Below are 13,461 nucleotides of genomic sequence, written 5' to 3'. Positions count from 1 at the left end.
GGATGGGCGTCGCACAGCAGTAGCCAATGAGAGGAGGGTGTCGCGCCACCTAGGTCACGTAATCTTGTGGCGTCATCACATCCTGCCCTGACAGGAGAGGTAGTTAAATTAATGATTGGTCACGAGAGCTTGCTCGGGAAGAGCCACTTGGGTCGCTCGATCCCTACCTGTGGCTGTGACAGAAACAGCCACCTACTAGTGGAGTGCAGCATCGCTTATTTAACCCCTGCGACATTGTGCGGGTAGCGCTACGACGACTCACCGCTATCTACGAATGTGAAGTTGAGAGTGATCAATTCTGCATATGTGGGCATTATTCGACATTAAGGCGCAGCTTAAGTGTCTTTTCCTACTGAAGAATGAACACCTGCTTTCGTACGTCTGCTCGGTTTAACTACGTTAAACTCCTACCGCTTTTTTACACAGGCAGCGGGTTTACATTTTTTTTTTTTGCAATTACGCTGAAGACGTGTTTAGTCTTTAATGAGTGCATTAGTTTTAAATAAACAAAACAAATACATTAACGTACACACACAATAAAAAGAAGGGATATATATCCCGTATTCGCACATAGTGTACATTGCCGGCATACTCCTATCCTTTCTTTATATCGCTCCCCCCTTTCTCTCCCATCTCCCTGCCCTTTTACTCACGCTAGCCGCAGCTCAGCTGCCTCAGGTTTCGATGGCAGATGCAGCGGCTAACAACATCTTTTCCTTCCATTGTTATTTTTATGAATAATAAATAGCCGCTCGCAACATAACAACAAAAATACGTCAAATTCCACCTCAGAATTGTGCATGTTGGATACTGAGCGCATGGCACACACTTAGAGAGCCGGTTTAGAGAAGCGATGGGTTGCATATAGCACCACCGCGGTCACGGGCTACCGAGGGAACGTTCGGTCGCCCGCCGCTTTCGATTACCGCGCCTGAGAGCCAAGACAGATCGATCCGTCAGCGCAAAATGCCGCGGGCGCGGCTTCTCGACGAGACGGCTTTTCGATCCGCGACACACACCTGCTGGTCCGGCGGCGCTGCGCCGGCTGGAATGCCGATAGCGGAGCACCCCGCCATCACTCACCTCGAAAATTAAGCAACGCGGCGGTCACGCCAGCCGCCGGAATGCGCCACTTGTTTACGCCGAAAAGAGAAAACGCCGCAGAAGGACGCCAGACAAAAGCGGCGACGCGCAGAGAGAGCCCCGTAATTTACACGCACAGGGCGTGCGCGACCGCGCCGGGCAGTTCTACGCTCCCGCGGCGCCGGCGTTACGCACCTCCTCCCGTGCTCCGCGTGCAGAGAACCGCGCAGCGCTGTGAAAGCGAGGCTCCTGCGCGATAATCGGCAGCCGCACTTGGAAAGCCAGCTGCGCGCCGGGATGTGCAGTGGCGATCAGTATACAGGGTGTTTCACGCAAGACTTTACACAATTTTTGATGGAGACGAAATTCTAGAGGCCCGTGTACTGTGCGATGTCGGTCGAAATTTCCGGAGACTTTCATTGCGGTGTCCCTCATAGGTCGAGTCGCTTTGGGACGTTAAGCAACATAACCCATAAAAAATTTTACAAATAGTATTTTTGAGTTAGAAGAGAGATTTTTTTCGGCATATCATTGTCAGCGGTGTAGTACATCAGAATACAGCTAGGACTTACTAACTAGCAGGATGGTTCACTAATATTGAATAGCTAACTTTTTACTTATTACCGTTAGGCTTCTTAATTAATAGGAGGCTTGTAGCTGACCGTAAGTAATATCCATATCAGTTTATAGAATTTTGAAAACCAGGTTACCCTTGGCGCTGTGTCCTAACAAATATTGCTTATTTCGAAGAGTTACGTGCACTGGAGAGGTTGCTTCTTTGCCTGCAAGCTTCTCGAAAGTGCATGCATTTGGGCGTGATGCAGCCAGACTTTGTTGGGTAAAAGCACGGAGGGTAACCGCGTTTTAGAAATTGCAAAAACTGATATGGATACTGCTTTCGGTGGCCTCTCAGTAATTAAGAGCCTAGCAGTAACAGATAAAAAGGTGACATACTACACCGCTGACAATCCTATGCCGAAAAAGTGCTCTTCTAACTCAAAAAGCCTATTTTGAAAAACTGTGTAAAGTCTTAGGTGAAACACCCTGCATATGTCTCGCAACAGTCAAGACGTGGTCGGAACTTTCTTCACGAAGCAGCGTAGGAGCCCGACTGTGGCGACAAGCGATGAATTTAAATTAAAATCTAATTTCACCACAACGCTGTGTTGAACATTTTCATCTCTCTCTCATCCGAACCAGCCGTGGTGGCTTATTGGTGAACGCATCCAGCTACTGGGGTTGGATACCGGCCACGGCGGCCGCGTCGACGCGTTTCTATGGAGGCGAAAAGCAAAAGGTGTCCCTGTACTGTGTCAACGCACGTTAAAGAACCCTAGTGTAGAGCCACTGAGCTCAAGACCGCCACGCAGCAGTCGAAATATATGTGTACCCGCCGGCCTGCAAACTGTTTGTCGGCGCGGTTGACATGGTCGCGCCGACGAGTCTCGTCTCGGTCCCTTTGGAGGATCCCCGCCGCGAGAAACCCTAAACGACACTTTCACCCGCACCGCTTTTCGGGGGAGCGCTCCTTTTTCTTTCGCTTGCGCGTGTGTGTGTGCAAACTCCGCGTATCCACCGGGAGGGAAACGGCGCCGCTTCTGGGCGACGCGCGGGAAGCCGGGAACACGGGCTGTGCCTGGTCGGTGTCAGTGGCGCGCTTTCCGAACGCTGGCCTTTAGGTTTCTTTTTCTTTAAAGCAACGGGCGGCTTCGGCGGCGGCATGCTATAGTTCCTGAGCTGCGCGGACAGATATACGCCTCAGCTACGCGCATTGCTCTAACTTACGGCCTAACGGCGCCAGGACGATTTTTCTTTTGGCCGCGCGCTTTTGTTTCCGCTGGCTGGCGCCGCTTCGAGGAACAGAGGGCAAATGACGGTTCTGTTCGTGTGTTTGTGTGTATTCCTGCCTCTTTTCGTGAGCGCAGTCCGACTTCCTGAGGGGAAGATACTCTGTTATGGTTTCGTTGCGTTTTGCTTGTGTTGTATCTTATATCAGTCACGTGGGTCTCGATTTAAGCACTGTGGGCCCGCCTAAATACACGGCCACAGGCGACTGTTACGTCACGAGAGGGGCGGCCCAATCAGCGATGAGCTGAGGGGTTAAGAAGGGATGTTGGCGGGAATCTGGGGGTTCTCGCCAGGAGCTTTTGACCGGGAGAGCTCTGGCGGATCCACTGTGTTGTTGCTCTCCCTTTGTTCGATTCTGCCTTCACTGTACCATCTATGCTAACCTCATATGTATAAAGTTTTTTTTTTTTTTTGCTTCTACAACGAAAATCGCCGTCATCGTCCTTCGCGCTAATGCCAATCACAAGACCGGGCCGTAACGGCAACGAGACGGCCTGACCTCGCTACGCAGCAGCAAGCGAGGAGAAGAAAAGTAACAAAAGAACCTCAACTCCTAGGTAGCATAAATCAATTCGCAGCCCTCAACTACTGCGTTCATCATAACCCATCTGTCGCTCCGGAACGTCAGACCTGACAATTTAGAATATCTTTGTTTTTGTTTTATTCGTCACCAAGCTGTGTGTGTTGAACCTAACAGTTGGACATCGTTATAACGAAGTTGAAGGGGGCCAGTGATCACTTCGTTAAAGCCGTAGCTTCGTTACAACCCGTGCTGACTTAGCTTCCAAGGGAAGTCGTCATTCCTTCGTTATGTCCATTATTTCGCTATAACGAGGTTCGTCTGTATTTTGTTACGATGCACTAATGCTACCGGACTACACTGGTAGTCTAACCGCATCTTTTGTGCGCATGTGCGGTGGTGGTGCGTGGGGGGGGGGGGGGGGGAGGGGGGGGTAGTGGAATGGTGGAAAAATAAGCAACGACAACAACATCAACGACACCAGCGCGTCTCGTTGCGTCGGGCCACCTCCGACTAGCCGGCGCGAGCGTGAGCCTCCGTGGCGCTGCATGGTTTCATCGAGACAGCGCGCCCCATCGCCACTCTCCCTCGTCTGTCGCTCATCGGGCGAGGCGTATTGCGCTCAGAAGGAAAAAGCGGCAGCCCCCATAAATTGCGCTGTTTGCGTCTCGTGTTGCCCGTCGCCGACGACGGCTGATGGGTGTAGATGCGCGCGCCGTGACGGCCGCCGCGTGTTTGTCTTCGGTCGAAAGAGTGCTTCATCATCATCATCATCATCAGCCTGACTACACCCACTGCAGGGCAAAGGCCTCTCCCATGTCTCTCCAATTAACCCTGTCCTTTGTCAGTTGCCGCCACTGTATCCCTGCAAACTTCTTAATCTCATCCGCCCACCTAACTTTCTGCCGTCCCCTGCTACGTTTGCTTTCTCTTGGAATCCACTCCGTTACCCTTAAGGACCAGCGGTTATCTTGCCTTCGCATTACATGCCCTGCCCAAGCCCATTTCTTCCTCTTGATTTCAACTAAGATGTCATTAACCCGCGTTTGTTCCCTCACCCACTCCGCCCTCTTCCGATCTCTTAACGTTACACCTATCATTTTCCTTTCCATAGCTCGCTGCGTTGTTCTTAACTTAAGCTGAACCCTCTTTGTTAGCCTCCACGTTTCTGCCCCATAGGTGAGTACCGGTAGGATACAGCTGTTGTATACTTTTCTCTTCAGGGATATTGGTAAGCTACCATTCATGATCTGAGAGAACCTACCATATGCGCTCCACCCCATTCGTATTCTTCTATTATTTCCCTCTCATGAGAGTGATGCGGCGATGGCGTAGAGGTAGAGCATCCGCCTCGCGTGCAAGAGGACCGGGGTTCGAATCCCGGTGCCACGCAATTCTCCACCGGATTAAAAAAAAAAAAGAAACTCCGCGTGTCGATGGAATTGCATAACCAGGCTTGGAGTGCGGCCTGATTTCGGTGACCAGAACCGACAACGCACTTCCTCACCAGAACAGGATTTGGCCACCCTGGTGTAGTACTTGGCCACAACCTTCTATGAACAAACCAATTAACCCTCGAAAGAGTGCTTGCCCCCGCGTAATGAATGCGCCACCGGCACGCAGGGGAACTGCCTTCACAACAGCCGCGGTGCTTCCCCAGCCCTAGGGCTTCCCCGCAGTGCGCAGCTTAAGCTCTCTCTCTCACCAAAGTAGCGTGTTACTGGAGCTACAGCGCGCCTCCAGTCACGGGCCCGATACACCGATCTTAACACGGGTTCCAGCACCCCCTCTACCCCTCATCCCAAAAAAGGGTCGCTGCGAAGTGGTTCTAATATACAGGAGTGCAACATCTCTTTTCCTGTTTAAGCCTCGGGATATCCTCTGACAATACAGATTACTGCATTCATTCGAGACGACAGCTGTAGCGCAACTTCTCCCCTCTTACTCAAGTCCTCTAGAGAACGCACTCCTTTTCCCACATACTATAGATGAGGCCGACCATAAAGTTTATTTCAGACAATCTGGATACGGCTGACACAGGGGAGAGGCTAAAGGCAGGACAACTGCTTAACATAGAGCCCCTGCCCCGTTCACACATACACAGAAGAATACATAATTGCCTCCTGATAACAAAATCGGCCCGACTAACTATGCACGTGAGTAAAGATGGCAAGCGTTCTAGGTGGACAGACCAGAAACATGGATCGCACTGATCGGCCTGGCGCGACGGCACACTGATTTCGGGTGACCAAATGCCGCTCCGAAAACGAGACAGCGACTGTGTCTTGAACTGCGCAAAACCTTCCACATGCACCTCTCTCTCTCTGCGCACTGTGCCGCGAAAATTGTCGGTGCAAACAGCGGTGTTTTTACTAGTCGTTACAATTCTGTCAAGTTCGTCGCTACAGGCCCGTCCTAGCAATCCAGTGAGGCGGTGTGAGGACTGTGGGCATCGTGGCGGAGGCACAAACATTTTGTGAGTGCGTGCGTCTGAACATGGCAGGAAAGTATTCGTGGGAGAGACCCACTCGTGACTGATCTGCAGAATGCCGCCCCTGGACAACACATTCCGAATTATAGCTCAGCGCATGATTTCAGCATGACATAGTCAAGTATAAAGACAGGGTTGATTGGAGAGACATGCTAGAGGCCTTTGCCCTGCAGTGGGCGAAGTCAGGCTGATGATGATTATGATTATAGTACAGTATATTGATCAGACAATGGAAGGGCTGTATGATGAAGATAACAAATTCGTCCATTCATGGTGTTCATGCCACTGATGAACCCCACAAATAAAAAAAAAACCATCTCCTATGCTCCTTGATTTTGGTAACCGTTGGCTGCCATCATAGTATAGTATAGTATAGTATAGTATAGTATAGTATAGTATAGTATAGTATAGTATAGTATAGTATAGTATAGTATAGTATAGTATAGTATAGTATAGTATAGTATAGTATAGTATAGTATAGTATAGTATAGCAGAGCATAGTAAAGCAAACTTGTAGTACAGTGTAGTGTAGACTATAAAGAAGAGCTACGACTTCATTCGTCGGACAAAGCCTTGTGCGCCAAGCAAAGCGTTAGACTGTCTCTTGACGCTCAAGAGCGGGTTTGAACCTGCGTAGAGTGGCGTCACAATCCCGGCCGAGAAGGAGTCGCGCCGCAGTTGTTTCCACAGAAGCTTGCCAACGTTCCCGGAATGCGACTTCCTGGCGGACCGGCGCACTCGCTCATGTCTTCCAGCGAGACGCTGGCGAAACACAGCGCGTGACTGCTCTCTTGCGCCGCCTCGCACAAGTAACGGGGTGGGCCAGCGGGAAACTGCGCCTTGGCTGCTCTGCGTTGTCCGCGGCGATGAACTTCGCCGCAACTGCATTCCCCCACTCTAGGAAGCGCCGATTAAGCGGCCGGCGGCTGGCCGGTCGCCAGAGAGGATGGCGGCCGTTCGCGGCGGTAGTGCACTCCTTCCGTTTACCTCGTAGACGGGGCTTTCGCAGTTCAAAATGCAAGAATGGGCGGATAATTTTTCTTTAGGAGAAACCACGGAGGTTGACGTTCCCGAGTTAGCGACGTTGTCCGTTAACGGCGCGATACGTTGTAGGCCTACTGGAAAACCCAAGACGTCACAGCTCTGCTCTCGTGCGATGCAGGCTTAATTAAGGGGATGACATGACCACGAACGGCACTTTCTCGGAGAAGAAACGATAAGGATAGTCTTACTCGACTAAGGGACAGTGCAGCTTTACGGGAGCTCGTTGATGTTTAATAATACAGAGACCGATTTACTTGGAGGGGGGACTATTTCCACTATGCTTGCCTTGGATTTTCTTATTCGAAAAGAATCGCGCGCGCGCGCGCACACACACACGCACGCACACGCGCGCGCGCGCGCACACACACACACACACACACACACACACACACACACACACACACACACACACACACACACACACACACACACACACACACACACACACACACACACACACACACACACACACACACACACACACACACACACACACACACACACACACACACACACACACACACACACACACACACACACACACACACACACACACACACACACACACACACACACACACACACACACACACACACACACACACACACACACACACACACACACACACACACACACACACACACACACACACACACACACACACACACACACACACACACACACACACACACACACACACACACACACACACACACACACACACACACACACACACACACACACACACACACACACACACACACACACACACACACACACACACACACACACACACACACACACACACACACACACACACACACACACACACACACACACACACACACACACACACACACACACACACACACACACACACACACACACACACACACACACACACACACACACACACACACACACACACACACACACACACACACACACACACACACACACACACACACACACACACACACACACACACACACACACACACACACACACAATTACGTCCAATGTGGTTCGCCGTGGAAAATTTTCTGGCATGGAAGAAGAACGGGTGGGGGGAGGGGGGGGCGAAGAGAGAAATTTTGAAATGCTTATGGGGTTTAACGTCCCAAAGCGACGCAGGCTATGAGGGACGCCGGAGTGGAGGGTTCCGGATAATTTCGACCACTCGGGGTTCTTAAATGTGCACTGACATCGCACAGTACACGGGCCTCTAGAATTTCGCCTCCATAGAAATGTGACCGCTGCGGCCGGGATCGAACCAGCGTCTTTCGAGCTCGCAGCCGAGCACCATCATCGCAGAGCCACCGCGGCGGCCTGTTGCCATTAAGTATGCTAATTACCCCGCACACCTCCTGCAAGGGAATGGCTCACCTACGGCCACCTGCCGAACAAGCTGGCTGTGCGATACTTCGGTATAATATTGCAGTGATTTAACATTTGAGAAATTCTCCCTTTTTCTGGGAATTTGTGGTGCAAATTATGACCTGGAAGGAAAAGGCAACCTTTGTGAGTTGTCAGAGAATTGTAATAATTAGCAGGCAAATGAGAGGAGTTTTTGTGGCTGAAGATATTTTTGGCTCATGATAAAGAATACGGCTAGGGCAAAGAACAAAGCCGGCTACAGATTCGGAAAGCAACGGGAAAGAATGACGCAATAGATGCTAGTGCGGCAATTAAGCCTTACCTTACGGCTGCCTTCGAGCCTTCTTAAAGTACGACAGAACTTGCTACCACTGCTACTGCGCAAACGCTTCACGCGCTCCTCCTTTTTAAGAGATCTAAAAAAAAAAAATTCCATGCCCGTGTGTTGTGCGATGTCAGAGCCCGTCAAAGGTTCTTAGCTGTCCAAAATTATCCCGGAGCCTTATAGTACGGTCCCTCTTTCCCTTTTTTTCTTTTTTCCCATCCTCTTCCATCCCTTTCCTCAGGGCGCGGTTCTGCCGCGATGGCTCAGTGGAATTCCCCAGGTGGACGAAATTATTCCGCATCCCTCCATTACGGCACGTTTTACTGCACTAGCACTGGGGCTTCCACTCGGCCGAAAAGGCGCTGTCTGTTTTTCTGTCTGGTCCCTCCGCGATCTGGAAGAGCTGGATGCCAACTGCCTGGCTGGTAGATGGGCCACCTAGGTCACGCGACCTATGACGTCCTCACAACCTGCCCATCGGATTGTGAGAAAACTGCCCACCTAGAAAGGTGGCAGTTCAATTAATGAGTAGTAGCGAGTGGTTCCTCGGGAAGAGCAACTCGTGTCTCACACGCCGCCGATGGCAGCACCTGCCACTGCACCACTGCGCCAGGAGTGGTATAAAGACTCCTATGGATCTAAAAATGTAAAGAATGGCCAATTCTGCTGCAGTACAAGTCTAAAATGATGCAATATCAAGAAAACTTACATCATATGATGTATCAACCAAGATAGCCAGTTCAAATCAAGCGAAGCCATAGAAAGTCAAAAAAAAAAAAACCATGCTAAACCAGTGCTAATAAGTACAGAAAGTTGGGCTAGTTGGTGTGGATTCATACTAGCAGCGCAAAAAACGAGGACCAAAGCGAACAAGGAGACACAACACAAGCGCAGACTATCAACTGAATTTTTTATTCACGAAAGGGAAGCTTTTAAATGCGTTAGAAAATACAAAATCGAAACACAACAACCACTACCACCCGTGCAAAGGAAACCTATGACATATCATTCCTGCGTGAAATACGAACACAACAACAGGACAACAAATGCAATCACATCAAGCCAACCCCCCGTACTGTCTGCTCGTGCTCAAGAAACTGCGCAGAAAAGGAACCTCCTTTTCCTGCAGGCTGACCGATGGTGATGCGGCACACGCGTCTCCTTCTTTCTTAATCAAGTAAGCTTCTATCAGCTCCCGGCAAACCTTATCGCTGTGCCTGAACAAGATGTTTGTCCTATCTAGGTGGGGAAAGCAGTCTTTGCAACCCCTGCAATGCAAGGAGAGGTTGGAAGACACAGCAGCTTTCAATGATCTCCGGTGTTCCGCTAAACGCTCATTGATACACCGACCGGACTGGCCGATGTAATTCTTACCACAGGAAAGCGGAATGCTATATACAACACCTGTGTCACAATCTGCGATCCTTTTTCTGTGGGTTATCGTACAACTACCCCTCCCGCGGACACCACCATGCTCAAGCTTTTTGCGCACAGCACTGCACACACCAGCAAGCTTATTCTTCGCGGTGTAAACAATTAACGTTCACCCCGTACCTCGCCCCCACTTTCTTTAGGCGATGTGAAATGCCGTGGATATAGGGAATTCCTACCAATCGTTTTTTCGTCGCATCCTCTTTCGCGATGACCTCGGGCCTACCGGTCTTGGCCAAGATCCTTTCAGTGTCTCTAGCCAAAGTGTGATCAGGAAAACCTGCTTCCTTAAGCCGGCGTATTTGTGCCAGGAAGCTTGTTTCAACTTTGTGGCAGCAAGATTTTGAGAAGGAGGCTTTTAGGCAAGAACTAGCAATGCCGGCCTTCACCAATTTAGAATGACCAGATCTGTGATTGAGGAAGGGCTTTTCCGTCCTGGGGCGATACTCCCAACACACCCCACTCGCATGGCAACCAATCCTCAGGTCTAGGAACTGGATGGAGCCTGAGAATTCAAATGTGAATTTCAGACCGTCGTCCCTTTCCTTGAATATATTGACGACATCCGGGATAACCCTGGGGGAACTATCTTTTAGGAGGATCAAAAAGTCATCAACATACCGGAAGACTCTTTCAGCAAGATAGGAAGATCTTCAGCTAGTTTAACGTCCATTCTGCTTAGGAATATGTCGCTCAAAACAGGTGCGACACGGGATCTAATGTAGACCTCTGGACGTACACTTTCCCGCCCCACCCGACGAAGGTCGAGTCGAGGTAAAAAGATAAGAGCTCTAGGAAACTTTCTACTGAAATTCCACATTCCGCCATGAACACAACCTCGTCATTATCCTCGATGATGCAATCCTTCACATACTTCATAAGCTGGGCATGGGGTAAAGAGTAAAATAAATCTTCAACGTCTATGCTGAAGGCGAAATGCCTCTTTTCCTCCACCTGTGACAAGAAGTTCACAACATCTGTAAAGTTCCTCACCAAAAATGGGTCGGAGAACCTGAGCGAACCCAGATGACGCTGTAGAAATCCGGAAACAGCATGCTGCCAAGTGTTCCGCTTAGCATGACACCTGGCAGCATAATCTTAGCATGATCGCGCTGCTCCATCTGAGCCGCCTCTGCCGCCGAGACCGACAGTTCCCAGCTATCAGAAGCCTCTTCTTCGGACCGACGTCCGCTGTCAGCTATAGTTGGCGGATAGATAACGCCACCTGTCCAAAGAGCAGTAAGCATGCTCAACGTCCTTGATGATCTTAAATTAGCCTACTTGGGGCACACAACGATAACCTGCGGGTAACTAAACCGGCCCGTGGAAACGTGTCCACGACCAAACGCATTGTTACGGGGAAAGCCGAGCTTGTTTACAGCCGGTGCGGACAAAGATAATTTTCTGTGAAAACACCTGCCACGAGGCAGCTGGCTGCCCAAGGGAACCCCGTCTTCCAGTTTCAGAAATTGTCCCGCTTCTGTCTTGTTGTTAGCGAATAACTACACGTTTTCTTTGGAGTTTTTGGGCACTGCCAATAATTTTCAATTGGAGACTTAGGGAATTTAACAACATGCCAGATCGTGTTCAAAGTGCTAATTCAGGTTCTTCCTGCTTTGAAAGTAACCATGAACCGTTATTTCAACTAAATTAGGAGCTCGACGAGAACTCGTGCACCAGTGAATGGCCGCAAAGGCGGGAGTTATAAACCTCTCCTGTACGTAACCACGTATCACCCGTATTTGACGGGGCTATACGGGGGTAGAGCGGTCTATCACCGTTTCTATGCTCCTTGGCGTGAAGGGTGCTTTTGATAACGTCACACATGAGGCTATTCATTCACCCTCGCAATCAATTCGTATTGATGACGAATCTACTACTTAAAAGATCAATTTACATGTCAACGATCGAAGGCGTCATAGCCCAGCATCCTTCATTCCCTGGAGTTCTACAGGGAGGGGTTTTAAGTCCTGACCTGCTCGATATCTCTCTTATTGGTTTGAACAAATGCTCGCCACCAACTGTTGGAATCTCCCTGTACGCAAATGACATCTGTGTGTGGTGCTCCGAACGCAGCAGGCGCACTGTGCATGCACGTTTACAGGCAGCAATAGACTGTACTGAGTTATATTTAAGCAAGCGTGGTCTCGTCACGTCCCCTGATAAGTGCCCAGCAATCGCTTTTTCAAGGCACGATCTTTCGCGCTACGCGCTGAAAGCTGCTGGCACCCCAGATGTCACGAGCCAGAAATTTCTAGGTGCGACCTTAGACAGGTCTCTCTCGTAGTCACCGCATGTCCAATAGCTAAACATAAAATTCTGCTCATACGCCTCTATCTTTCGTATGCCCTCGACTACCAGAAAAGGCTGCTGTGCACCTTCATTACTATGGCTGTATGGAGCGCTATGTGAAGCCTTCTGCGCTATAGTTTCCCAGCTCTTCAGGCTATCCCGCAAGCAAACATAAATCTGCTCGAAGCAATGCAAGCTAAAGCCTTCAGAGTCTGCCTCGGCCTTCCAACGAATACCTCCATAGTGGGCACTCTGGCAGAGAGCAGACGTATCTCTCTATCAGTGCAGCTAACACAAAAGCTGATACGCACCCAGGTGTGGATTTTGGCGCGTGAACCTCGCCACCAATTTGCAGCGTCGTGCATAAGCGAAGTTGCAGAATACAGCGCGTTGTCAAGTCATTAACATCATCATGGCAAACAAAGACAACTATACCTGTCATTAAGGGCAAAGCCAAAGCCAACACCCCCGGACCACCACTTGAATAATTTGTCCTTGAGCACACCTCTGGATGCTCCAGTGCGCACTGCACATCTACACTGATGGCTCTGTCGCGCCCGTCTCATCAGCAGTCGGTGTCTGGACACCATCAACGCGCACCGCAATCTCGGCGACACAGTCACCGCACTGCAAACTACTGCAAACGAGCTAGTTGCTCTGCGAGCAGCTTTTGCTTATATTCTGCAACATCCCCCTACAGCAAGGGTTATCTTCACTGGCTGTAGCGCTGCACTATACAATTGTTAAAGACATCGCGCCTTCAGGAAGGCCCGCGAGCTAAGGCATCGTGTTGGGCTGCAGTGGCCACCTGCTGCATGCCTCACAGGCAAAGATCTCGCTGACGGGGCATGCCGATACATTCGTGTTGATTCCCATTCCCTTTTCTTGAAGAGATGGAGCCAGACTTGTGGCTGCCGAATCCTGGAGGGCGCAAAACTCTCTGTAGTGTGACCCGAAGCGTCAATACAGAGCCTTACATCGCATTGACCCCACTTGTGACTTTTGCATGCCACGCAGTTTAGCTAGGCGTGGCCGCAATTACCTGCACAG

At 50.2% G+C, this 13,461-nt stretch overlaps 1 protein-coding gene across 1 annotated transcript in view; it reads right to left on the bottom strand.

The window, feature by feature from the left end:
- LOC149371979 (P protein-like) overlaps positions 1–13,461 on the bottom strand; it is a 299,148-nt gene that overhangs the window by 100,642 nt on the left and 185,045 nt on the right. The gene's annotated exons all lie outside the window — the stretch shown is intronic.

Source organism: Amblyomma mixtum, chromosome 1 (assembly GCF_055824585.1).
Source record: "Amblyomma mixtum isolate Tamu chromosome 1, ASM5582458v1, whole genome shotgun sequence".
NCBI lineage: Eukaryota > Metazoa > Arthropoda > Arachnida > Ixodida > Ixodidae > Amblyomma > Amblyomma mixtum.
Note: the sequence above shows the minus strand (reverse complement) of the source record. Positions and strands in the feature narration are given on the sequence as shown.